The sequence below is a fragment of the Ahaetulla prasina genome, chromosome 3 (assembly GCF_028640845.1).
Source record: "Ahaetulla prasina isolate Xishuangbanna chromosome 3, ASM2864084v1, whole genome shotgun sequence".
Classification (NCBI taxonomy): Eukaryota; Metazoa; Chordata; class Lepidosauria; order Squamata; family Colubridae; genus Ahaetulla; species Ahaetulla prasina.
Genome location: NC_080541.1, coordinates 77,892,765 through 77,906,174, shown reverse-complemented (window position 1 = coordinate 77,906,174; position 13,410 = coordinate 77,892,765). Strand labels below are relative to the sequence as shown.

The window sequence follows — 13,410 nt, the reverse complement described above, 5'->3', positions numbered from 1 at the left end:
CAATTTTACACGGGAGAAAACCCGAACAACCAAAGACCTACATACAAACACCCGTGAAAACCTCAGAAAACAAATCTATCTATCTATCTATCTATCTATCTATCTATCTATCTATCTATCTATCTATCTATCTATCTGACTTTTCGGTTTTAAAAAGTGTCATTTTTGCACAGAATACATTTGTCATAGTTTCCAATTTTAAAAAAAGAGTTCTTTAAATTAGGGCTCTTAAATTACTACCTATAAAATATTTAGAGTAACTTTCATTTGAATGCTTTTTTATATTTTTTTAGAGTAACTGTGCCTAAGGTGCCTCTGTTCATGTGCCACATTTTGAAAAACAATAGAAATGGTTTCTTGTGCAAGAATGTTTGGAGAAGATTGATTCTCCTCCTTTGGTTTATATTCACTAGAGATAACTTTCATATATGTCTTAAATGTGGTGGTAAGGTGCAGTTATTGATAGATTTACTCTTTTGTGCCATGGAGCAGAATGCTTTGTGCATTGCTTCATACATCTTCAAAAGTTTATGAAGCAGACTGTAATAGGCCCTTCTGTGTCTAAGCACTCTTGTGGAGAAGAAAAGTGCCAGGAACCTACATTGTATTTGGAATCACATTGCATTCTTGGTGCCATTTCTGTTTGCTCTAAGTTTTTTTCCTTCCATGTTGGTCAAGACTCCTGAGAATACCATGAATAGCCAAGGAAACAAAAAAATGGAATTAATAAACAAACCAACCCTGAGTTCTCTCTCCAGGCACAAATGACCAAGCTGAAATGATCCTACTTGGGGCACATTATGTGAAGACACAATGCTGGGAAAGGAGAAAAGAAAAATAAGATAGATAACCAGCAGCAAAGTGGATGGACTCAGGTACAGTAGTGATGAGTGCACCAATGGAAGACATGAAAGAGTAGGTGAGGGAGAGATTGTCATGGAGAAAAGAGAGATTATCATGGATTGTCTATGTGCTTGGTAAGAGTAGACATTGACACAATTTTTTCCCCGTATCACACTTTCATTTAATTGGGGATACTTAGAATTATTTCTAGTTCTATCCATGACATTATTCTAGAGAATTCAAGTTGTCATCTAAACACTTCTCTTTGGATATCTAATTGCAATGCCAGCTAACTTCAAATTGCTGGAAAACATTTTTTTTTTTAGCAGTTAACCTCTATTTCTAGTTTTGAAGATCAGGCAGATAAAAGTTCAGAGAGTTCATCTGTAATAACAAAAATGAATATCCTATGTTGATCTGAGAATTTTTCTAAAGTTTCAGTTTATTCGTCTTGTAATTCTATGGTATCATAGCCAAACCACATAGAATCTGTAGCAATTGTATCATATTATTAACAAGTTATATTTTGATGCTACCTTTTTTTATTTTTTACTAAGGCTATCTGGATTTTATTTTTAAGTATGCATTTCATAAAGTTGTGTCAAAATATTTTTCTTTGAAACTCTGAAATAGCTATGTCTTTTTTGCGACAGCTTTGAAAAATGTTCCTGGTTGGGTTCACATAAGTATGCATGGATAGCCATTTTGCTCTGTGTTTTTCCTAGGGAAATAACCTGTCTCTGCATGCACATGAACCTTATGGACCACTTATGAGAAGCCTTGAAAATAATGTGACTGCTTTGTTAAGTGAAAGAGTGAAGTGTGCTTGGCCATTGTTAAGCCCTTTTTTTTGAAGGATTTGTGCAGCCATGTGATTGACATAATTAAATTTAAAACAAACTAACCCTTTACAGCTGGTTTTAATTTAATAGTTGCAGCCTTTAATATCTCAGAATACTACAGGGATTGAATTGATCACTTAAGATATGCACTGCTTTTGAAAACTATTAAGATATTATTCTATGCAAATTTATGTTTATTTATTATTAGTGAAGAATTTTGTTACGGATATATATAATTTAAAAGTGGTGCTGAATAAATGTGGGTTACTGCCTTTAGAAGATTAAAAATATAATTAAGCTCATAGCTGTATTATGTACCCTGCTGAGGCCAAAGTCTGCAACAGTTCATTTAATTGCCATTTTATCTTTCTGATCCTGTATGTAGGATGGCCAACCCTTATTTCGTGTCTATTTTCTGATTAATTCTTCACATACTTTGCAAGTGTTAACCTAAGATTAGGTATAGCTGTACTGTTTTTAAAATTGTGACACTTGAAAGATTGTCACGAGATTAGTTGGGTCTTCATCTTTAACAAACTTTTTTAAATCACATGATATGCTTTATGGTGCTTTTATTTATAATAATTGAATTTGAATGTGTGATGGACATATGATGGAACAATAAATATTTTGAAGAAGTGTTTCTGAGTCTCAACGTTATAAAAGCTAATAATACTTTCTGCTTATTATTTCGACTCCAGAAATGTCTTCTCAGCAAAAGTTCTAAAGATTATAGGAGTTTCCCCACCTCCACAGGTTTCTGTTTAGGCGTACGTGGTTTTGTGCTTATTGGAGAACCCTGGCCACATGAAATATGGTTTCTTTGAAGGTGGGGAAAGTCCCTGCTGTTTCAATTTCAGTCCTAGTGGCCACCTACAAAAAGGACCTTGTTGCTATGGTGATAAATGATATTGAAGTAATTTACAAGAGTTCTGCTTACTTGAGATGAAAGAGACATACAGCATTATACCATTTGGTTAAAATACTATTTGGATGACCGTAATATGCATAGAATTTTGCCTTTTTTTCCCTTCTAAAGACCAAATTTAAGATTGAACATGTTTCTTTTTCTTTTCTTTTTTAAAGAAGAGGTGGTTTAATCACAATAATAGCAAAGAGCGTATCACTTTTAGAATATTATTTTACAAGCTGTACCATTAACATTTAAATGGAAACCCACAAAATTATCCAGAAATAGCAAAGTAGAGGAGAGATCTTACTCTTCTTTTCCAGTTCATTAGTAACATTTGTTAACCCATGATCAAATATTTACACACACACACACACACACACACACACACACACACACACACTCTTAATCTCAGCAAGCGCTGTTCAACCAATATAGATTTCTACAAGGAGCCAATGCATTCCTGAGTCTGATACTGCCAGAACTGCCTTTGTAATGCACATTATATCTTCATAAGTTCAGGTAGTTACTTATTATAAAAAGTAGAATGTCTGTCTTTTTATCCTACTACTATTACTCAATGCCAGCAAGGACACTTTAGGAATAATATTATTAATAATATTATTATTAACTTCCTTCCAATATGAAAATTGTCCAATTGTTTCAATCTCATATACCTCTTTTGGACCAGTTTTTAATCCCAAAATGCATATGTGGTATCTCATTATTACTGATGTTTTTGGAGATTTTTCGCATCCTGGACATAAATTGTTTCAACTCCTACCCTCAAAACGACGCTATAGAGCACTGCACACCAGAACAACTAGACACAAGAACAGTTTTTTCCCGAAGGCCATCACTCTGCTAAACAAATAATTCCATCAACACTGTCAGATTATTTACTGAATCTGCACTACTATTAATCTTCTCATTGTTCCCATCACCAATCTCTTTCCACTTATGACTGTATGACTGTAACTTTGTTGCTGGTAATCCTTATGATTTATATTGATATATTGACCATCATTTGTGTTGTAAATGTTGTACCTTGATGAATGTATCTTTTCTTTTATGTACACTGAGAGCATATGCACCAAGACAAATTCCTTGTGTGTCCAATCACACTTGGCCAATAAAATTCTATTCTATTCTATTCTATTCTATTCTATTTTGCTATGGGACTGTCATTAGCTTTACTTTTTGAACAAAATAAGCCCATCTTGTTATGTAAAAAGAAAAAAAAAGACATAAATGAAAATACTGTTATTAGAACCAACAAAATTGCATAAACCCAAAACAAATTGAGCAATCATTTCTGATATAAATCTGACTAAAAGATGTGAAAATCAGGGGGTAGAGAGAAAGAGAAGGGAATTGATTCTCATGATTCCTGGTCAGTCTTTTGAATTTTATTGTGGGAGAAGATAACATAACATTTTACAAATCTTTATTTGTATTATGCATATTTTTTCTGAAAAACACCCCTCTGCTCTTCCCCCTTCCATGCAAGCTAAATAATTGCCTTATGGGACTGAGAGATAGTGGACCTATTGAGAGCCCACTGATCCCTAATTGAGGGCCAGATAGATAAGGCAACTGAAAAATTGCTGAGGCTTCTAGCACCTTAACGATAAATTGGTTTCTTATTGCAAAATTTATGTATCACAGTTCAGTTGATCTGATGGAATATAATCCTGCAGAAACAGTATTCACCACACACACACACACACCAGGGGTAGGTTCTAATTTTTTTACTACTGGTTCTGTGGGCGTGGCTATTTTGTGGGCGTGGCTTGATGGTCATGTGACAGTGGATGTGGCTTGATGATCATTTGACTGGGTAGGCGTGGCCAACTCAATGTCTCCCATGTCAAAGAGTTCCTCGCCTGGCCCCTCCCCTCCAAGCCATTCCTTGTCACCCAGCCTCAACGTATTTATAGTTCTGCAAAAATGTTGTTCACCTTTTTTCAACTTTATTATCTACATACTATAGATCAGGGGTCTCCAAACTTGGCAACTTTAAGACTTGTGGACCAGCTCCCAGAATTCCTCAGCCAGCTTTGCTGTCTTAAAGTCTTAAAGTGGCCAAGGTTAGAGACCTCTGCTATAGATGCACTTTCATGGACCACTGAAAGGAGGAAATGGCTCACATGCTTTGCCCAAGATTGTGATAGGCAACAGTCTTTTAAGAGGGTGCTAGAAAGAGGGGGGGGAAAGTATTTTCCAAAGCACCAGAAGACAAAACAAGAAGCAATGGATGGAAACTCAACAAAGAGAGAAGCAACCTAAAACTAAGGACAAACTTCCTGACAGTGTGAACCTATATAGGTTTCAGTCATAATTTCACATATAAAATAGCCATTCATGTAATACAACCTGCATATTGTTCAAAACAATCATTAGTATTATGGCTGATGTTTGACAGCAAGCCTAAAATCCCCATTCCCTCCCCACTCCAGGGGAAGGTTACTTCAAAATCCCCATTTCCTCCCCACCCCACTAATCTGTTCTGGGAAGGAATCAAACTCCCCCCTCTTCATTTCCCAAATAAAATATCCCAGATAATTAAGGAATAATCAAGCTGCTAGCAAGGAACCTGCCTGGAATTCCACATTCCTGCCAGCTGCATAAAGGAAACTTTGTAAGCAGAAAACAGCTACCAGTGCTTACAGATAATATAAAGTGGAAGCTGGAAGTTCGGCTTCATTTACAAGTAGGCAGAAAACTCATTCAAGACAGGATACTTCACAATGGAAATCGCCCAAACCTTTTTAGAAACACAAAGCCCATGTTGCACAAACCCCAAAACTTCAAAAACATTGAACCATATAAGAATTCCTCCTCTTATCCATTGTTGTTCAGCTGACCCAGAAAGGAGCTTCTAGCCACTCTGTCAATTTAAAACAACAGCATTTCCCCCCCACTTCTTTGCAAAGCAATCTCCTGGCTGAGAAGCGAGCCAATCAGTTGGGAGGCTTCTTGGCTTCTCAATTTAAAGGGACGGTGTCTTGCTTTTTTTCCCCCTCTTCTTCGACAAGTGAGTCTTGATTTTTTCCTTCTAGCCGATCAGCTGGGAGTCGGGAGGCAGCAATAGATTGGGGCGGGGCCAGGCAGAATTTTTACTACCGGTTCTCCGAACTACTCAAAATGTTTACTACCGGTTCTTGCGAACTGGGGAGAACCGGTAGCAACCCACTACACACACACACACACACACACACACACACACACACACACACAGAGTCAGAGAGTGTGGGGGAGAGAGAGAGAGAGAGAGAGAGAGAGACAGACAGACAGAGACACAGAAAGACAGAGAGGGAAAGACAGAGACAGAGACAGAGACAAAGAGAGACAGATGGATAGACAGATAGATAAAATTTTGTTAGAGTAGAGGTGAGAAAAGACACAACAGGGAAAGAAGAAGTGAAAGATAAAACGAACTCTGATGATTAAAAAAAGTAAATGACAGAAAGAGATTGGTCCTGTTTAGGAGTGGATACGCTTAAGCATGTAACAAGAAAAGATAAATCCTTACCTCCTCCAGAGTTGCATAGGGGAGCAGATGCCTCCAATTATTTAGATGTCACTTGTTCAACTTCAGTATCCCAGCTACTCTTGTGGCTACTTGTATCTTTTTTAAATAGTCTGAATAATGCTACTATTTTGCATTAATGAGGTATTTAATTGAGAGTCAGGCAATATTCAAAATTAATAATACAGGCATATTTTATATGGTAAGTTGGTGTCTAATCCTTCCTTCCAAAGCCCACTTCTACTTAATTGGGGATACTTAGAATTATTAACAGTTTTACGTTTCTATCCATGACATTCTTCTAGAGAATTCAAGTTGTCATGTAAACGGTTTTCTCTGGATATATAGTTGCAATGCGAGCTAACTTGAAATGGCTGGAAAACCTGCATGGGGAAAATCTGTCTTGTGGTCAGTTTCAGTACCGCAAAACATGAGATTCTGCTTTATTTTTTATTTCACACCTTTCAGCATAAATATTCTTAGAATTGCTTATTTTACAAGAAAAGTAATAATAAAATTAAGAAGTACCAAACAGCCTACAGAATCTAGAAGCAGTAAATTTACCATAACATAATATTGCAAGTACCAGTGAGTTTCTGTTAAAAAACAAATAAAGCAGCACATCAGATAGTGAGGATTTGCCATCTCATTGTATTGATATTCTGGCAGCTGGACTGGCATGTTAGGGAAAACAGCAGGACCATCTGTTTGGAGACAATGGCTTTCTCTGCTTATTTAGTAACACATATCAGTTATAGCAGTTTTTAAAGGAACAATGAAACATTAAGAGTGCTTTTGTACCATACTAACTCAATCTGGTTGATTAAGTAGAAAAAGCACTTTGCTATCTTTTTCCTAATTAACCCTACTTTCAAAATACAGTTCATACTAATGGAAAATGGCAGCCAAACTGAGTTTAGATGACATGTATATCCTTTAAAAAACCTCAGACCATGATGGAAAAGTTATATGGGATGGGGGAAGAAACTGGTAGTCACAGGATTAGCTATTCACATAGAATGCCTTAGCACAGAGGTATCAAACTCAAGGCCGGCGGGACGGATCCTGCCCATGGGGTGCTTAGATTTGGCCCATGGGGCCACCCTGGAAACAGCAAAGGACCGACCCGGGGTGCCTCTGCCAGTAAAAACAGAGTTTGAGAGGGCCACGTGCGACCCCCTAGGCTCCGTTTTTGCTGGCAGAGGGCTAGAAAAACAACTAAAAACAAAACAAAAGGAAAAATGTTTCTCCTTTTGCATTTGAGCATGCAAGAAGGGACAGGAAAGGAGAAAGGGAAAGAGGGAAGACAAAGAAAAAGAAAGAAAGATGGGACGAGAGCAAGGAAGGAAAAATAAGGAAAGAATAATAAATAAGGAGAAGGAAGAGAGAAGGAAGGAAGGAAGGAAGGAAGGAGATTATGAGAGAGAGAGAGGGTCAGAGGGAAGTCCTGCCTTAGTACTTGGCCACCACAGGTGCCCCCAACATAAGTGATTTTGAGCTGGCCATGCCCATCCTGGCCATGCCTCCCCCCCGAGGTCAAACACAACCATGATGTGGCCCTCAATGAAATCGAGTTTGACAACCCTGCCTTAGCATCTAATTTGAAGTGAATTAAGCCCATTTTCCTTTTTTAACAACCTCGTTGTTTTTGTTTTGTATTAGACTGTACATTTAAAAATAGCTTATTTCTGGATAGTGTTATTATGAAAGGTGATTTGGGAAAGTAAAGGGTTATATGTTTTATATATATATTATAATGAGCAGGATGCCGTTATAGAGAAGGGTCTTCAGGATGTAAGTGTCTTGTAGAAGAACTGCTTTGAAATCTGTATTAGTATTGAAAACCACAGCACTATTGATGAGTCAGTTTAAAATTTTTATTTTGTACAGTTGCAAATTTCTAATAATGTGGAAGTCTGGGAAAATTTGTAGCACTTTAAATTTTCTATTAGGATGTTCTTCAGGTTACAGTAATCTGATTTGGTATAATGAATATAGCTTTCTATTGAAAATACGGTCTTTTCAATCTTCCTTTCCACCCATCAAAACTGGTAATCTGAATTTAAATAACCTTCCAACTTCTTGTGGTTGTAATTAAATTAATGCAAAGATATCCAGTGCTGAGTTCTCCTTTGCTGGCTTGGCTTTGGATTCTACAGTAGCAGGATTTACCAAATTACTTGCCTGTTGTAGAATGTGAATATACTTAATTTTAGCAAAAGAAAAAGGGTTATATTTTCATATTTCTTACTTAATACTAAAGTAAGATAAACTGTGAGATAAAGAAAATAATTGAGAAGATGTATTTGCACTGCACTTTTATTTTATTAGAATACCATAACTAATTTGAAAATAGCTAATCTCACAAAAACATCTAGTGATACTGTGTAAATGTAATTCTTAATTGTTTATGAATTGAACCACAAGGACTTACTATTAATACTGTGTTACTAATATTTGAATGTGTGTGTAGCTGTAATTAAACAGTAATTATTATAAATTGAAAGATGATGACATCAACTGGCTACAGGGGGCCAAGTGGTTGTCAGCACACTTGGGTGTCATACCAAAAAATCTTGGATGGCACTTGGGAAATCTGTGCATTGACAAAATTTCCATCTGTCAATTACAAAAGGCCACAGTGCTTGGATCTGGATATATATTATGCCAATACATTACGACATCCTAAGTTCTTGGGAAGAACTTGAAGTGAATGAAGGCCAACACCAGCTAAAGAACTGGCAGCTGTGCTTTCATGTTGTTGCACATGTAATAACAATGTAAGAAAATGCTAAAATATAAATAAAAGCAGCTGTTGTTATAAAGAATTATTATTTGTAAACTCTATTTGATATGGTTATTGACTCTTGCTTGGTTCTGCTCTTGATATATTGGAAAACACTGTTTTTATTTTAAGTGAGCAAGCCTTGAGCTCTCCTCAGCTGTAAGGAATAGATGTTTTAATGTCCAGTAGTTAAACAATAAACCAAGTTTATAACAACAGAATCCTGGGAACTGGTTTTTTGTAGATTTCATAAGATGTTTAGATCAGGGGGTCTGCAAACTTGTCTCTTTTAAGACTTGTTGGACTTCAATTCCCAGAGTTCCTCAGCCAGCTTTGCTCTGGGATTTGAAGTCCACAAGTCTTAAAAGAGACAAGTTTGCAGACCCTTGGTTTAGATTAAACCAATGGTTTTAAATCTTGGTTTTCTCTACAATTTCCTCACTTTGGACATAGTGGGGAATGAATGATGTTTTATTTAAATTGGGAGCAAAGGAGTTTTGTTTACACCACAAAACAAGAGAAGGACAAAACAAATGATAGCATGCAAGCGCAGGCTATCCTGTGATTTCAATCATGTGATGAGAACTCATGGCCTCTTGTTAAATCTGATCTGGATCTTTGTTTTTGAAAATGCAAGGTCAACCCTCATAAACAAGTAGTATTTTCTTCTTAACTGAATTTGAAAATCCGAGAAAACCTGACATCTACATGGATTTAAAAAAAGGAAGGTTTGAGTAGCTCTTCATTTAGGGAACTATTTCTTAAGTATAGTATCCTCCTCCTTTTCCTTTTTTTCCTTGCTAACTTTGCCTCAAATGTGAGGCTAAGGACAAAGATATGTTCTGCTGACCCAACTAGCTAAACAGATTTGTATAGGAGAAGCTAATTCTGCAAATGAATTGTATCTCCAAAGCAAAATTGCAGTGATTGATATAAATGGTAATTAAAGGAAAGAAGAAACTGAACATTTAAAGGCCTTTCCAAAAGAAAATCAGCATGTATTCTCCAATGATCATCTATTGACCTACATTTCAGAGGTGCTTTTTTTTTCTTATGGAGGTAGGGAAGAAAGTCAGTGGGCATATGGATGCAGCTGACCCTGCTGGCATTGAATATAGGTGGAAATTAAAAAAATTGGCAAAGTTCTTCATTAGAAGCTTTTGAGTCATGGGACAATGCATTTATAGATTGCAAACTGGTGAAATAAAAAATAAATAGTAGATATGAATAGGAAATTTTCTCAATGGAGGAAAGTAAGAAGCAGAGTGGCTAAAGAATCTGAAGGGTTGTTCTTTTTTGTTCTTGATCTCAGGAGAAATGTCATTTTTTTATACTGGGAGACTGATCAACCAAATGTGATTCTGTTTAAATCGAGGCAGAAAAATACTGAATTTTAAACATATATACTATATATAAAAACAGTGGAAGTATCCGAGCTGACTGTAATGGTGGAAAATATTATTTTTGTGGGGCTATGGTGGGTAATTCAGTAAAGATATCTACTTTGAATGCTAGGGCTCATTTGGAGAGAGATTGAAAACAAAACTGCTAATGCAACTCTATTGTAAGTTCATATTTGGAATTCTATAAATCAGCCGGCCACCACTTTTCAGAAACATCATGAGAAGACCAGAAAAAGCAAAGAGGAGAAACAAGAATGATCAGAGTTCGGAATAAAAGTAGTTTTTGTTTAGCAACTTTTTGTTCAATGATCATTTGAAGTTACTGAGCACTGAACAAATAGTGCTTATCCCTAGTCACATAATCAAAATCCAGACATTTGGCAGCCTACCTGAATTTATGGGGCATTTCTCCCTATCTCCTCGCCATCTCTGCCATCTGTTGACCGTCCTGCACAGTGGCAAACCCCCAGCAACCCCTCACCATCCTGCACCTGAAGACCCTGCTGTGCCCAGCTGATCTTCACTGTCTTCTGCTGCTAAAGCATGCTCTGCCTGGTTCTACAGGAGGCAGCTGCTGGCCGAAGCAGGCCTTCTTCCAGATGCCGCTTGAACCCCTCTCCAAATGTTGCAATCCTCGAGAAGCATTGTGGTAAGGCTATACCTACCACTCTCACAATGCTTCGGAAGCTTTCTGAAGGCTTTGCAAAGCATTTTGATAATGCCACAGACAGCCTCAGGAAGAAGGCCTGGCATGATGAGCGGCTAATTTGCATAGAGCTGGGCTGGGTACGCCATGTCAATAGTAGGATAAAGATGGCAAAGGTCAGCTGGCTGGGCAGGGTGGTGGAAGGATCTGGGCTTTTGTGTTATGGGGCAGGGGTGGCTGGCTGCCAAACAGGGTTTGAGCTGGCACTCTTTGGTGGTGGTGCCAGCAGTGCTGGGGACGAAATAGAGATCCAGAGTTGGTGGTGCCTAGCTGAGATTGCTCCTAAATCCCAAGTCTCTATTTCATCTCCAGGGCCACTGCCAAGTGTCCCTGTGCAGGGAGGCTAAAAGGGCAAAGATGGGGGGAGAACTGGTAGGGGGGAAGTTGAAGAGAAAGCAGTTTCTCACCTTACTGGGATTCGGGGCTGGGAAGAGACCAAGCTAGGAATGGCTTAAATTGGGGTGGCTTCTCACCTAATCATTGATGGGATTTGGTTAACGATGGCAGTCTTACTGACTGCTATAACTAAACAATGTTGGTAATCCTCGAGTTACAACAGTTCACTTAGTTGACCATTCAAAGTTACGATGGCACTGAAAAAAAGTGACTTATAACCCATTTGTCACAAGACCTTTGCGGCATCCCCATGAACATGTGATTCAAATTCAGACACTTGGCAACTGGTCCATACTTATGACCATTGCTATGTCCCAAGGTCTTGTGATCACCTTTTGCAACCTTTTGACAAGCAAAATCAATGGGGAAGCCGGATTCGCTTAACCCTGTTACTAATTTACCAACTGCAGTGATTCACCTAACAACTGTAGCAAGAAAAGTTATAAAATGGAGCAAAACTCACCTAACAAATGTCTCACTTAGCAACAGAAATTTTGGGTTCAATTGTGGATGTAGGTAGAGGACTACCTATACATGATATTGAGTTTTACGACAGCACTTAGCAATAGAAATTTCAATCCCAGTTACTATCCTAATTTGAGGACTACCTGTACCTTCCTTACCAAAAAAGGCTTGAATGCTTGGGAATCATTAGCATAGAAAAATGTTAATTGAGGCAATATGTGTTTACAGTCTTATCATTGTTCTGGGGAAAGCATGGATTTAAATACCAGTTGCAATAATATGAAGAGAGTATTTCTTCATTTTCTTGCAAACACTGTGTTGATTGTTCACTGTGATAATCAAATTGCAGGACTCAGATTAGACTTGGCCTGATCACTGAAGACTGTCCTTACGTTACCATGCTCTGTATTGTTAACTGAGATTCAGTACAGCTAGTCCTCGGCTTATGACTGTTTAATGATGCTTTAAGGTTGTAGTGGCCTCAGAACAAATGACTTACAATCTATCCTCAAAATTACAACAGTTGTAGCACTCCATTGATTGCAATTTGGGGAACTTTGCAATCAGCTCGCATTTAGGATGGCTGCACCACCTTGTAGTCATGTGATTGTGATTTATGACTTTCCCAGCCGGTTTCCAGCAAGCAAAGTCAGTTAAGGAAGCTGATTCATTTAATGACCACCTGATTCATTTAATGATTGTAGTAAAAAGGATCATAATTCATGTGAAGTGAATGATGATTCTCTTAGTGATCAAAATTCTAGTCCCAATTGTGGTTATAAGTTGAGGGCTACCTGTATCCAAATCCAATTTTGCTAGGTCATTTGCAAACTGGAGCAATTAAAAAAACAACGTGTTTTTTAAAAAATGGTATAATTCAACAATATTTCTGTTCAGGCCAGCATAATAAATACCAAAAAAGAGCATGATAGCATTTGAATTCTCCAGAACTTTCTTTATAGGATTGGATATAAAAAACAGAGGATACAGAATAACAGTTTTTTTTTTAAAAAGGCTGAATACTTCCTAATTTGTTTTCTTTATCATTGTTACTTATAAAATTATTACAATTGTTCACCTTTTACAGATACCCTGAAAAGTTCAGTATCAATTATTAATAAATTAGATTTTTTGATAATGATTAACAATCTGCAGTATGAAATACTCAACAGGGCAATGTGTTTATGCAACTTTGTGTATGCAATATTTTTTAAAATAAAATCTTAAGACTGTAGAATTCTTAGAAAATGCTATTTCCCTTGATTGGTAGTACTTCATTGATAGAAACTCTGGAATTCTCGTCAGTCAGTATGAAAATTCTGTCCATGAAGTAAAGATAAAAAAGATTGATCAGATGAATCAAATCATAATTGCAGATTGAGGAAAATGAATTCATACCAAAACATAAGAAGGTTGTGAAAAGGTTTTAAAAGATGTGAATGTACAGTGTTTATTTATTATTTTAGGTGCGCTAAAGAAAGTGGCAGTATAACAACATTACCAGATTGCTATCTGGAGATGATCAAAG

At 37.1% G+C, this 13,410-nt stretch overlaps 1 protein-coding gene across 18 annotated transcripts in view; it reads left to right on the top strand.

The window, feature by feature from the left end:
* ATXN1 (ataxin 1) overlaps positions 1–13,410 on the top strand; it is a 249,417-nt gene that overhangs the window by 68,206 nt on the left and 167,801 nt on the right. The window lies entirely within an intron of this gene.